The following is a 13,075-nucleotide window of genomic DNA, read 5'->3' as shown; positions in this document are numbered from 1 at the left end:
AGCCTGTGCTCCGCAATGGGAGAGGCCACAACAGTGAGAGGCCCGCGTACCGGGAAAAAAAAAAAAAATATATATATATATATATAAAATATAGATGGGTGAAGGCTTCCCAAAACCTGTTATGGACTGCATTCTGTCCCCCACTTCCCCCCAAATTCATGTACTGATGTTCTAACCCTCAGTACGTCAGCATGTGACTGTACTTGGAGATAGGGTCTTTAAAGAGGTAATGCAGTTAAAATGAAGCTGTTAGGGTGAGGCCTAATCCAATCCGACTGGTATCCTTATAAGAAAAGATTAGGACACAAAAAGAGACACCAGGAGTGCACATGCACAGAAGGACGACTGTGTGAAGGGGCAGCAAGGGGCCGCCATCAGCAAGCCAATTAGAGAAGCCTCAGGAGAAACCAACCCTGCCAGCACCTTGACCTTGGACTTCTGACCTGCAGAACTGTGGGAAATAAATGTGTGTTTTTTAGGACCCCTAGTCTGAGGTGTTTTGTTATGGCAGCCCTAGCAGATGAATACAACACCCTGTACACATGATAACTCCACTCTCCCTCCCAAGACTCATTTTCCCCTCCTTTTCCTGCTTTATTTTCCTCTGTTAGCACACATCACCATCAAGTCCACTAAACATTTTAAAACATAAGCAAACTATTTTATTTGCTCATGGTCCATCTTCCTTACTGGGATATATGCACTATGATGGCACAGACTTTGCCTAGATTGTAGACTGACGAGCACTCGGACTAGAGTCCTACACTCAGTAAATATTTGTTGAATGAATAAATTAATTAATGGTTTGCTTCTAATAAAGCTGCTTTCCTATTTCAGCCACTGTTATTATTAACATCAGGCCACCACTATGGAATTAGATGGATCAGCCCGCATTCAGGCATGAACGGATACGGGCCATCTCAAGACCCTCCCCTCTACCAGCCAAGGAGGGGACAATGTCAATCAAGTGAACCTAAGCTGACTGTCTTCCCCTCACACCTGAGGTATGTTGTTTCTCGCCTGGGCAGGTAGGTAGGGAGCTATTTCTAACTGCTAATGATACTATTTTCCTTTTTTGTGTGTGTGCTTTTATATTTTCATAGTTCTTTCCTATACTTTCAGTTTAATCCTCTCGCCTACTGCCTCAGAAAAAATTGCTTATTAACTCAGTATTTGCATACAATTTTATTCATACTGTGAGCAGAGCACTTTAAGCTAGTGATGTGTTTATTTACCTCTTCTGCTGGTCTGTGAGTTTCTAGGAGGAAAGAATGTCTGTATTCTCAGGGCTGAGTGTAGTACTTGGCAGACAGCAGTGCTGATTGAATGTTTATTGATGGTACTATTATCTAATATATGTTGAGTTGTTCTAATTTCCTTATATTAAAATGGGGATATTACCAGCACCTCTCAAGGTTGCTGAGTTAACGTAAGTAAACCACTTAAACAATGTCTGGCACCTAGTAAGCACTCAACAAGAGTTAGCCATTGTTGTCCCTGGTGTTGGTAATGGTGTCATTTAAGCATCTATTCCGTGTACTAAAGTGCTTTCATTGCAACAGTTATATGAGATGATAAGCCAGCCATAATCATGATAACAGTTCACAGTTATTAGGTATCTAATAAGCGCCAAATTTGGGGCTATCTAAAAATCCCGTTATCTTATCTAATTTTCACAGCAATCCTACATCATAGATACTCTTGAGTCTCAATTTAGAGAAGTGGGAACAGATTCAGAGAGGTTAAGCAACCTGTCCAAGGTCACACAGCAGAGAAGTGGTAGAGCTGGGATTTGAACCTGAGCCACACTGACTCCAGGGTCGTAACCACTATGTTGTGGTGGGTGGTACAGTTTTCACTGTAGGAAAAAAGAAACAGAGAAGTGGAGAGGTCAGCTAACTGGACAAAGTCACATAGCTTGTAAGCATCAGAGCAGATATTTGAGACGAGGGAATTTCCTCCGAGTCAGTGGGATTGGGGGCTGGCTGGGATTTGGGGTGCCCTTCACAAGGAGGGCACATCTGATCCAGGGGATGGTCAGATGTCTGGGTGAGCCCTTGGGGTGAGTTAATTTAGTGCTATTAAATAAGTCTGAACTCTGAAAGCAGGCTGAACACACCAGGCATGTCCCCCACCCTAAGAGGACATTACACAACTGCCTACACGATTAATTATTTAAATGCAGAGTGATAAGTGCTAGAAGGTGTAGGGGGCTCTGAGAGTTCACAACAGGAAATCCTGACCGAGTCGGGTCAGAGGAGACCACAGCAACGAGGGGCAGGGCTTGCAGCAGGAGGCTGATGGCGCTCTGCACAAACCTTTCTCCCGTGGGGGCCAGAGGAGAAGCATCCTCCAGGGAAACAGACTTTGGAGAATTAAATGATCCCTTGCATTTCCTCTCAACCATATGATTTAATTACTGGGAAATGCCACATGCATCTTTCTGCAGGGACAGATGTGTGGAAGGAAAGGCAGGCAGATTTAATATTTTTTCTTCTGGTTTATGTTACATTGATTTTTCTAGAAGGAAAGGCTTCTCTTTGACCTTGCTCCCACTAAGTGGGTTTGCTTGGGACAAGGAGCCCGGCAGCCTCTCGGAGATGGAAGACCCTGGCCCCATGCCCCAAGGGAAGTCAGGAGGTAGCCAGGCAGGAGCGCGAAGGTAGAGACAGCCCTGCGTGTCTGAAACTGTGTCTCACCTGCTTCCCAAGCCCCCCATCCAACCTGTCACCAAGTCCTGTCAATTTAACTCCCAAACCTCCCTCCTATCTGCCCATTCCTCTCAGCCCACTGCTCTCTCCCTAATCCAAGTTGCCATCTTTTCCTGAAGTAGACTCTTAACTCCACCCTCAACCTCCACTCTTGTTTCCTTCCAATAACTTCTCATCAGAGCCAATAAAGTGACTGTCTTAAATGTAAATTAGATCACTGTCATCCCATCTTCCTGAAACCCTTCAGTCGCTTCCCATTGCACTTGGGAGAAACATCAAAAATCCTTTGCATGTGGAAACAACCTAAATGTCCATCAACAGATGAACAAAGAAAATGTGGTAGAGACATACATCGCAATACTATTTGGCCTTAAGAAAGAAGGAAATTCTGCAATTCTGCAAAACCATGAATGAACCTTGAGGATATGGTGTTAAGTGAAATAAGCCCGTCACAGAAAGATGCATGATTCCACTTATATGAGATATTGAAAATAGGCAAATTTGTAGAATCAAGGAAGGAATGATGGCTCCCAGGGCCTGCTGGAAGGAAATGGGGAGCTGCTAATCAACAGGCTCAAAATTTCAGTGAAGTCAGGTGACTCAGCTCTGGAGATCTGCAGTGCAACACGGCACTTGTCGTCAACCATGCTCTATTGTACACTTAAAATTGTGTTAAGAGGGCAGATCTCACGTTAAGTGGTCTTACCATCATAAAATAATTTTTTTAAAGAATTAAACCACATATCACCACTACTCATTATTTTAAAACTGAAACTTGACATGAATGACCGACGTTTTGTGTGTTTCAGTTCATCTGGGAAATAGACGCTGACTAACTTATTCCAGTAACAAGATAAGCTACATGTGCATTATTAACAAATGCTGGAAAGGTATTATTGATTTGATAATTTGATGATCAATGTTTTCTGTATATCAGGATTATTGGACTGAATTTATTTAAAACATACACAATGTGTGACAAAATTGGACATTTTTAGCATGAAAAATTACACTTTTTTATGTTAAAAAAACCTTCCCACGGTCTTCCAAGCCCCTGTGGTCTGGCCCCTGCTTACCTCCCTGAATCCTCTCCTCCCCTTCCTCACTGTGCTATGGCCACAATGACTCTCTTCTAGCTCTTTGGAAAAACTCAATTTCTTCCCTTTTTGTGGCCTTGAGGGTTTTAATATACACGAGTGACTTCCTCAGGGAGCCCTGGTCTGACCCCTCCTCTGACAATATAGATTCCTGTGTTACACTCCTCACAGCATCTTCTAATTCCCCTCTTTTAGCATTCCACACACTCTCCAAGCTTAAATGCCTGCAATTATTTGTTTACTGAGTCTCCTGCTGGAGTTGGTAAACCAGAAGGGTACAAGGGACTGCTCTGTCTTGTTCACTACTTCATCTCCTGTGCCTCGAAGGTTGAATTTCTTCCATGAATATTTATGGAATTCTTAGGAGGTGTCAAAGGCTGTGCTAGGTGCTAGGGACACAAAAGGAATAAGATGTAGTCTCTGACCACAAGCTAAATCTCTACTGAGATACATGTAACTGTAAGTGGAAGAGATAAGATCAGATGTGCTTTCTGGTATATCAAATGTTTGAGGAAGTAAGTAAGGAAGGAATACTCTGAAATACATATGGAAACAGTACTACCTGTAGAAAAGGAGAAGGGATCAATGAATTTGCCTGGAAAAACGGAGATGGATTCTCAAAGGAGGTGGTGATTGACTTTGACCCTAAAGGTGCCTAAAGGATGAACAGGCATTTGTCAGATGCACAAACTGGGAAGGAACATTATATCACAGAGGCTGCTATGCAGGGGATAGTCTGGATGAGACTGAAGGTAGGAAGGTTGGTCAAAAGGCTGCAGCAATAGCTCAGATGAAAGATGAGCAGGCCTGAGCTGGAAAGCAGCAGAGCAGTTGGTGAGGAAGAGATGGCATCTGGGGACATTACAGGGGGGATTGAATTAGAAATAGTTAGGATTCTGTTTGGCTGTAAGTAACAGAATTCTAATCAACAGTAGCCTAAACAATGTAGACATCTCTTATCTCACTAACAAGAAGGCTGGAGACAGACACTCCTAGTTTGGTTTAGCAACTCAATTATGTCATTAAAGATTCAGATCTCTTCCAGTATGGACTACAATCTCTAGCTTATTGGCTTTTTATATTCATAAAAATATATTGTTTGTTGATTCATGGTTGCAAAATGGCTGCCACAATTCCAGGCATCATGGCTACCTTCAAAGACAGGAACGAGAGGTTAAAATGGGGGAGCCAGGGTGCTGAGAGTGGATCATGTTACTTCTTTCTCCTTTTTTTTTTTATTAATTAATTAATTAATTTTTGCTGTGTTGGGTCTTCGTTTCTGTGCGAGGGCTTTCTCTAGTTGTGGCAAGCGGGGGCCACTCATCATTGCAGTGTGCGGGCCTCTCACTATCGCGGCCTCTCTTGTTGCGGAGCACAGGCTCCAGACGCACAGGCTCAGTACTTGTGGCTCATGGGCCAAGTTGCTCTGTGGCATGTGGGATCCTCCCAGACCAGGGCTCGAACCCGTGTCCCCTGCATTAGCAGGCAGATTCTCAACCACTGTGCCACCAGGGAAGCCCCTTCTTTCTCCTTTTATTAGGGAGAAACTATTTTCCAGTTTCATAGCAGATATCTGCTGATGTCTCCTTGGCCAGGACAGTGTCCTATGGTCACTCCTAGCTGCAAGGTGAGCTGAGAAATACGGTATCCAGCAAAGGTAAACAGAGGTGCCTGAATGGCTTACACGAGTCATGATCCATGCCCTGTAGCTTACAGAATGCCCTCCCTTAAACAAAATCGAGATTCTGTTAGTAGGAGGCCTAGCTTTGAGCACTGTCTTCCATAGGATGGGAGGTGGGCTCCGGTTTTATAACAACTGTCTCCACCTGGATATGAAAAATGGCAGCTCCCCCTTGGCTTCAGTACTGTGGAAACGACCTCTTGTTCCAGCTGAGCCTGCTGTTCTTTGCTCATACATCCCAAAGAAGATGATTATACAGAACTGCAAGAGCTTTCTTGTTTCCCTGAATATTCTCGAGAAATAAGACTGCATTAATAATTTGTTTTCTTGGTATGGGTCATTCGGTTGCAAAACGATATTCCAGTCATAGCACGATACTTCCCTTCCTCATTTACATTCACCGTTGGTTTAATTATGTTTTTCAGTCAGAATACTTATTAATTTTATAGACCTACCTGAAAAATAAATTGGATAAATTCCTTTTGGTTGGTACTTTGAAAAATGTGTTTTTCCAAGCCACTGCTGGAGCCCACCTCGGCCCTGTATGGTTTTGTTCCTCTTTAAGTTCATTTGCAAATAACACTGTGTTGGTTTAAGGGGTATTCATCATTTCTGAGCAGGAGAAACACTGCAAAATGCAGCCCAATTCAAAACATAGTAGGAGGACAATGGAGAAAATGGTCAAATATTTTATTTTCTCATGGTGGGGAAGCCATGGAGTGAGACATAAAATTTCTCTTCTGATTCAATGAATTTGCCTTGTTTGTGGAGAGACTTCTATGTGGTTCTGAAAAAAGCCAGTAAGTCACAAAGTGCAAAAAGGACATGGAGTGGGTCCTTCTCTATTGACCAGGGTTAAGGGGGCAAAATGTGACAACAGCAGGTGGGGCATTTATTCATCAAACATTTACCAAACTGCACTGTGTCTCCAGCACCTATATTTCTAACACTAAATATAGTGTTAGAAACCAAATTAAGACATGTTATCTACCCTCAAGCAACTCATATTTTCACTGTAGATACAGGTAAATACACGATGATGATGAAACATGAGAAGTGTTATGATAGACAAAAGCACAGAACACTAGGAGAGGCCAGAAGCAGGGCACCAGCCCCCTATCCTGAAAGCACTATGAGGGCAGGAATCATGCCTGCACTATAGGGGCTGGGACTCCACCACTCAGGCCAGTGCCTGGCATATAGATGCTCAGTGACTGGTTGCTGGGTGAATTGGATTAAAATGAATCAGACCTGATGCCATGTATTAATTAAGGTAATATTAGCTGCTATAACAAATAAGCCTGCAAATCACAATGGCTGTAATACAGTAGAAGTGTGTGTGTTTGTGTGTGTCTGTGTGTGTGTGCATGGCGTCTCCAGCTTACTGACTGCCGATCTTGGGACTTCTCAGCCTCCAAAACTGCACGAGCTAACTCCTTATAACAAATTTCTTTATATATTGATATATACCACCATCCTGTTGGTTCTGTTTCTCTGGAGAACCCCGACTAATATGAATCGAACAAGTGAATTGACTTTGGTTAGTGACTAATCATAAAATGACAAAGTTATACTGATCATAAAAAAAGGCTCTATTTGCGAGAGGAGGACAAGAGAAAGTGATAGAAACTTTCATATAAAAACCAAAGCAGAGGGTAACTGGTCCCACACCTTGACTTTTGTCCAAACCCTGAAAATCCCTAAGAAGGGTTTCAAATCTATGAAGTTTGAGTTAAGCAGGATGAATAAGTTCTGGGGATCTAATGTACAGCATGGTAACTACAGTTTAACAATATCGTATTGTATACTTGATATCTTAATTGTTCTCACCAAAAAAAAGGGTAAACATGTGAGGTGATGGGAATGTAAATTAGCTGGATTGTAGTAACCATGTCACATTGTATACATTCATCAAATCATCACATTGTACACCTTAAATATATATCATTTTAATTTGTCACCTATACCTCAAAAAAGCTGGGAAAAAGGAATATTTGTTTTAAAAGCAAAAGACACCAGTAGCTCAAGGTTCTAATCTTATGTCTCTAAATCATTTGTTCAAGCCCCAAATGCAATCAGACCTCCACCTCTTCAGTGTAAAATTAAGGAATTGAGTGACATGGTCTCTGATGCCCCTTCAGCTCTGAGAATCTATGACTCTTCAGGAGTTTATGAATTTTCACAGAGTTTCCTGAAGCCGTGTGGGTGGGTCCTGGCTACAGAATAAAAGAAACCAAGTGAATTCTTCATTGTGGTGGGACTCAGGGGACGGGGTGAATTATTCCTGGGTTCTCAGCCTGGCTCCATTACTTTGTGGCATTAACTTTGAGAAATTTACATGTGCCTCAGTTCCCTCACCCATAATATAATAGTAGCACCGTTAAGATAATAATAACATCTACCTCATGATGGGGGTTGTAAAAATTAAATGAGATGATGTTCATAAAGTATCTATAGTGGTGCCTAGCACATGGTCAGGGCCCAGTAAATGTAAGCTGTCATTACTGCTAGTGTTACTATTCTCACGATTATTTCCTTGTTTAGAAACTTAGCGGTTGTCACTTTTTTTTTTAGTCTCCTCTTTTGTTTTGTTCCCTCACCTATCTTATACATTCCCCAAATGGGTGAAGGATGTCACACATGGGGAGTGATGGGGAATAAAATAAAATATAAAAGTATGTTTCTAGGTACTTTGGAAACAGTAGATACAACTGCAAAAGGAGGCATAACCAAAAGCTAGAATAAAAAATTACAAGGGCACTATTTATATAGCATTCTCAAAATGGTTTTGATGGAAAACAAATCGATGGTTGCAGGCCTTTAGGGGTGGGGGTGTGGCTAGAAAAGGGTAGCGTGAAGGAATTTCTTTGTGCTGATGGAACAGTTCTGTGCCCTGAATGTGGTGGTTGCATGGACTTGTTCATTTGATGAAATTTCGTAGATCTACACACACACACACACACACATACACACACACACGTGCGCGCGCATGCGCGAATGAGAATCTGTAAAGATGGACAAAATCCAAATAATGTCTGTGATTTAGTTAATAGTATTGTACCAGAGTCACTTTCCAAATTTTGATGGTGTAGTCTGGTTATGTGAGATGTTACCGTTGAGGGAAGCTTGGAGAAGGGCACACAGCAACTCTTTTAACTACGTTTGTAGGAATGAAAAATTGTTTCAAAATAAAATTTAAAAAATTACAACAGCAGTAGAAAAATTCAAACTATCCATTTAACAGTAACAGGTGATTACAAGATATAATAGAAAGTAAATTCCCAATTTTTCCAATAGAGCTGATCACAGACTCAGAATGGGGTGAGTCACAAAGGAAAGGAAACCAATTACCTTAGGTTATTGAGCGACAGACTTGGCAGGCACCAAAGTGGTCACAGTCACCAAACGCCACCCCCGTGTTACCACGACTGGGCAAGAGTCCAAGAAGCGAGGGCTGAGTGGTTCTGTGGGACCCTCCTTGGCTGGAGCACGTGGTCCCTGCTGGAGATGCTTGAGGCAAATTTGGGAAGAACTGGAACAGGAAGCAGAGAGGGGAGGGTTTCAGACTTTGCGTAAGCACCTAAGCCAAAGGGCGGGTGCTAGAGAGAGCTGGGTACTACAGGAGTCTCTCCCCAAGCCCCATCCCAGCCTCTGTGCACCCTCAGAGCTTGTCGACTCCTTGTGCTACGTACAGTATTTTTGAGGGACTGCTTTTGCCCTGGGATCTAAAAAGGGGTGAACCCTCTCACTCCTTCTTGGCTGTGCTTGATTGTGGAAATGATGAGGGGGATGAGGCTGATGAGAGCATCAGACACAGAAATGCTGCAGGTGCACCTGGCATGGTCCTAAGCATATTACATATTCTTACTCATTTAACCCTCACGACCACCCCTGGGAGGTAGGTACTATTATCCCCATTTAAAAAGTAAAGTAACTGAAGCTCAGAGAAGCAAAATACATTGCCCAAGGTCACACAGTTTAGAGTCGACGCTGTTGAGTTTACTCTCAGCATGATCAGACCTTTTCCTTCCTCGTTGCTTATGAGTGCTAAGAAGGCAGGACAGGGGGACCACAAGGATTAGAAACCCCATTTAGAAACCTTAATGGTCATCTCTTTGCATTTTAGCCTTTTTTGGGGTCTTGCTTCCCCCAACTCTTTTGTACATTCCTTAAAAGGGAGGAGGGTGTCATGGTATGCGATGGAGAGTAAAATAAAGGAAAATAGAATCTATTAATTTAATATACTGGTTGGCCAAAAAGTTTGTTCGGGGTTTTCCATAACATCTTACTTTTTGGCCAACCCAATAATTATAATGTATTATATATTAATATAATGTAACATTATAAAGTAAAAGTAGATTTAAGGATATTTTAAAAATAAGTAGACATAATTGGGAAACAGGCATAACCAAAAACTAGCTTCAAAAGTACAAGGGCACAGGGCTTCCCTGGTGGCGCAGTGGTTGAGAGTCCGCCTGCCGATGCAGGGGACGTGGGTTCGTGCCCCGGTCCGGGAAGATCCCACAAGCCCGCGGAGCGGCTGGGCCCATGAGGCATGGCCGCTGAGCCTGCGCGTCCGGAGCATGTGCTCCACAACGCGAGAGGCCACAACAGTGAGAGGCCCGCGTGCCACACACACACAAAAAAAGTACAAGGGCACCATTTGCAGCAACATGGATGGACCTAGAGATCACCATACTAAGGTAAAGTCAGAAAGAGAAAGACAAATACCATACGATGTCATTTATATGTGGAATCTAAAATATGACAAAAATGAACCGATCTATGAAACAGAAAAGACTCACATATATAGAGAACAGACTTGTGGTTGCCAAGAGGGAGGGGGTGGGGGGAGAGATGGACTGGGAGTATGGGGTTAGCAGATGCAAACTATTATATATAGAATGGATAAACAACAAGGTCCTACTGTATAGCACAGGGAACTATATTCAATGTCCTGTGATAAACCATAATGGAAAAGAATATAAAAAAGAATGTGTATATATATATGTATATATATATATATATATGTATATATATATATATATATAAATAAAACTGAGTCACTCTGCTGTACAGCAGAAATTAACACAACATTGTAAATCAACTATACTTCAATAAAAAAAGTACAAGGGTACCATGTATATGACATTCTCAAAATGTCAAAATTACACCGATAGAGAACAAAATCAGTGGTTTCCAGGGGCTAGGGATGGGGGGAAAGTATGTTAGTTAATAGTTTTACACCAGTGTCAATTTCCTGGGTAAAGAAGGGAATCTCGCCACTCTCCACTCTCTCTCTCTGTCACTTAGGGCACTTAATCTAGTAAGTGCCTAGCCCATATTCTGTAAAAACTAGTAAAAGTGAAAAACAACAGAAAACTGAAGCAACTTTAAATCCAGCAACAAAAAAATTATTAAAACACAGTACTTTTTGTTGCAATGGTAAATGGGAGTGTTTCCTTAATTTCACTTTCAGATTTTTCATCATTAGTATATAGGAATGCAAGAGATTTCTGTGCATTAATTTTGTATCCTTCTACTTTACCAAATTCATTGATTATCTGTAGTAGTTTTCTGGTAGAATCTTTAGGATTCTCTATGTATAGTATCATGTCATCTGCAAACAGTGACAGCCTTACTTCTTCTATTCCGATTTGGATTCCTTTTATTTCTTTTTCTTCTCTGATTGCTGTGGCTAAAACTTCCAAAACTATGTTGAATAATAGTGGTGAGAGTGGGCAACCGTCTCTTGTTCCTGATCTTAGTGGAAATGCTTTCAGTTTTTCACCATTGAGGATGATGTTGGCTGTGGGTCTGTCATATATGGCCTTTATTATGTTGAGGTAAGTTCTGTCCATGCCTACTTTCTGGAGGGTTTTTATCATAAATCGGTGTTGAATTTTGTCGAAAGCTTTCTCTGCGTCTATTTAGATGATCATATGGTTTTTCTCCTTCAATTTGTTAATATGGTATATCACATTGACTGATTTGTGTATATTGAAGAATCCTTGCATTCCTGGGATAAACCCCATTTGATCATGGTGTATGATCCTTTTAATGTGCTGTTGGATTCTGTTTGCTAGTATTTTGTTGAGGATTTTTGTATCTATGTTCATCAGTGATATTGGCCTGTGGTTTTCTTTTTTTGTGGCATCTTTGTCTGGTTTTGTTTTTGTTTTTGTTTTTTGCGGTACGTGGGCCTCTCACTGTTGTGGCCTCTCCCGCTGTGGAGCACAGGCTCCTGACGTGCAGGCTCAGAGGCCATGGCTCACGGGCCCAGCCACTCCGCGGCATGTGGGATCTTCCCGGACCAGGGCACGAACCCGTGTCCCCTGCATCGGCAGGCGGACTCTCAACCACTGCGCCACCAGGGAAGCCCCTTTGTCTGGTTTTGGTATCAGGGCGATGGTGGCCTCGTAGAATGAGTTTGGGAGTGTTCTTCCCTCTCCAATATTTTGGAATAGTTTGAGAAGGACAGGCGTTAGCTCTTCTCTAAATGTTTGACAGAATTCACCTGTGAAGCCATCTGGTCCTGGGCTTTTGTTTGTTGGAAGATTTTTAATCACAGTCTCAATTTCAGTGCTTGTGACTGGTCTGTTCATATTTTCTATTTCTTCCTGGTTCAGACTCGGAACGTTGTGCATTTCTAAGAATTTGTCCATTTCTTCCAGGTTGTGCATTTTATTAGCATATAGTTGCTTGCAGTAATCTCTCATGATCCTTTGTATTTCTGCAGTGTCAGTTGTTACACTCCTTTTTCATTTCTAATTCTATTTATTTGAGTCTTCTCCCTTTTTTTCTTGATGAGGCTGGCTAATGGTTTATCAATTTTGTTTATCTTCTCAAAGAACGACCTTTTAGTTTTATTGATCTTTGCTATCATTTCTTTTTCATATATTTCTGCTCTGATCTTTGTGATTTCTTTCCTTCTGCTAACTTTGGGGTTTTCTTGTTCTTCTTTCTCTAATTGCTTTAGGTGTAAGGTTAGGTTGTTTATTTGAGATGTTTCTTAAGGTAGGATTATATTGCTATAAACTTCCCTCTTAGAACTGCTTTTGCTGCATCCCGTAGGTTTTGGGTCATGTTTTTCATTGTCATTTGTTTCTAGGTATTTTTTGATTTCCTCTTTGATTTCTTCAGTGATCTCTTGGTTATTAAGTAGTGTATTGTTTAGTCTCCATATGTTTGTATTTTTTACAGACTTTTTCCTGTAAATGATATCTAGTCTCATAGCATTGTGGTCGGAAAATATACTTGATACGATTTCAATTTTCTTAAATTTGCCAAGGCTTGATTTGTGACCCAAGATATGATCTGTCCTGGAGAATGTTCCATGAGCACTTGAGAAGAAAGTGTATTCTGTTGTTTTTGGATGGAATTTTCTACAAATACCAATTAAGACCATCTTGTTTAATGTATCATTTAAAGCTTGTGTTTCCTTATTTATTTTCATTTTGGATGATCTGTCTATTGGTGAAAAGTGGGGTGTTAAAGTCCCCTACTATGATTGTGTTACTATCGATTTCCCCTTTTATGGCTGTTAGTATTTGCCTTATGTATTGAGGTGCTCCTATGTTGGGTGC

Source organism: Phocoena sinus, chromosome 15, assembly GCF_008692025.1.
Source record: "Phocoena sinus isolate mPhoSin1 chromosome 15, mPhoSin1.pri, whole genome shotgun sequence".
Classification (NCBI taxonomy): Eukaryota; Metazoa; Chordata; class Mammalia; order Artiodactyla; family Phocoenidae; genus Phocoena; species Phocoena sinus.
Note: the sequence above shows the minus strand (reverse complement) of the source record.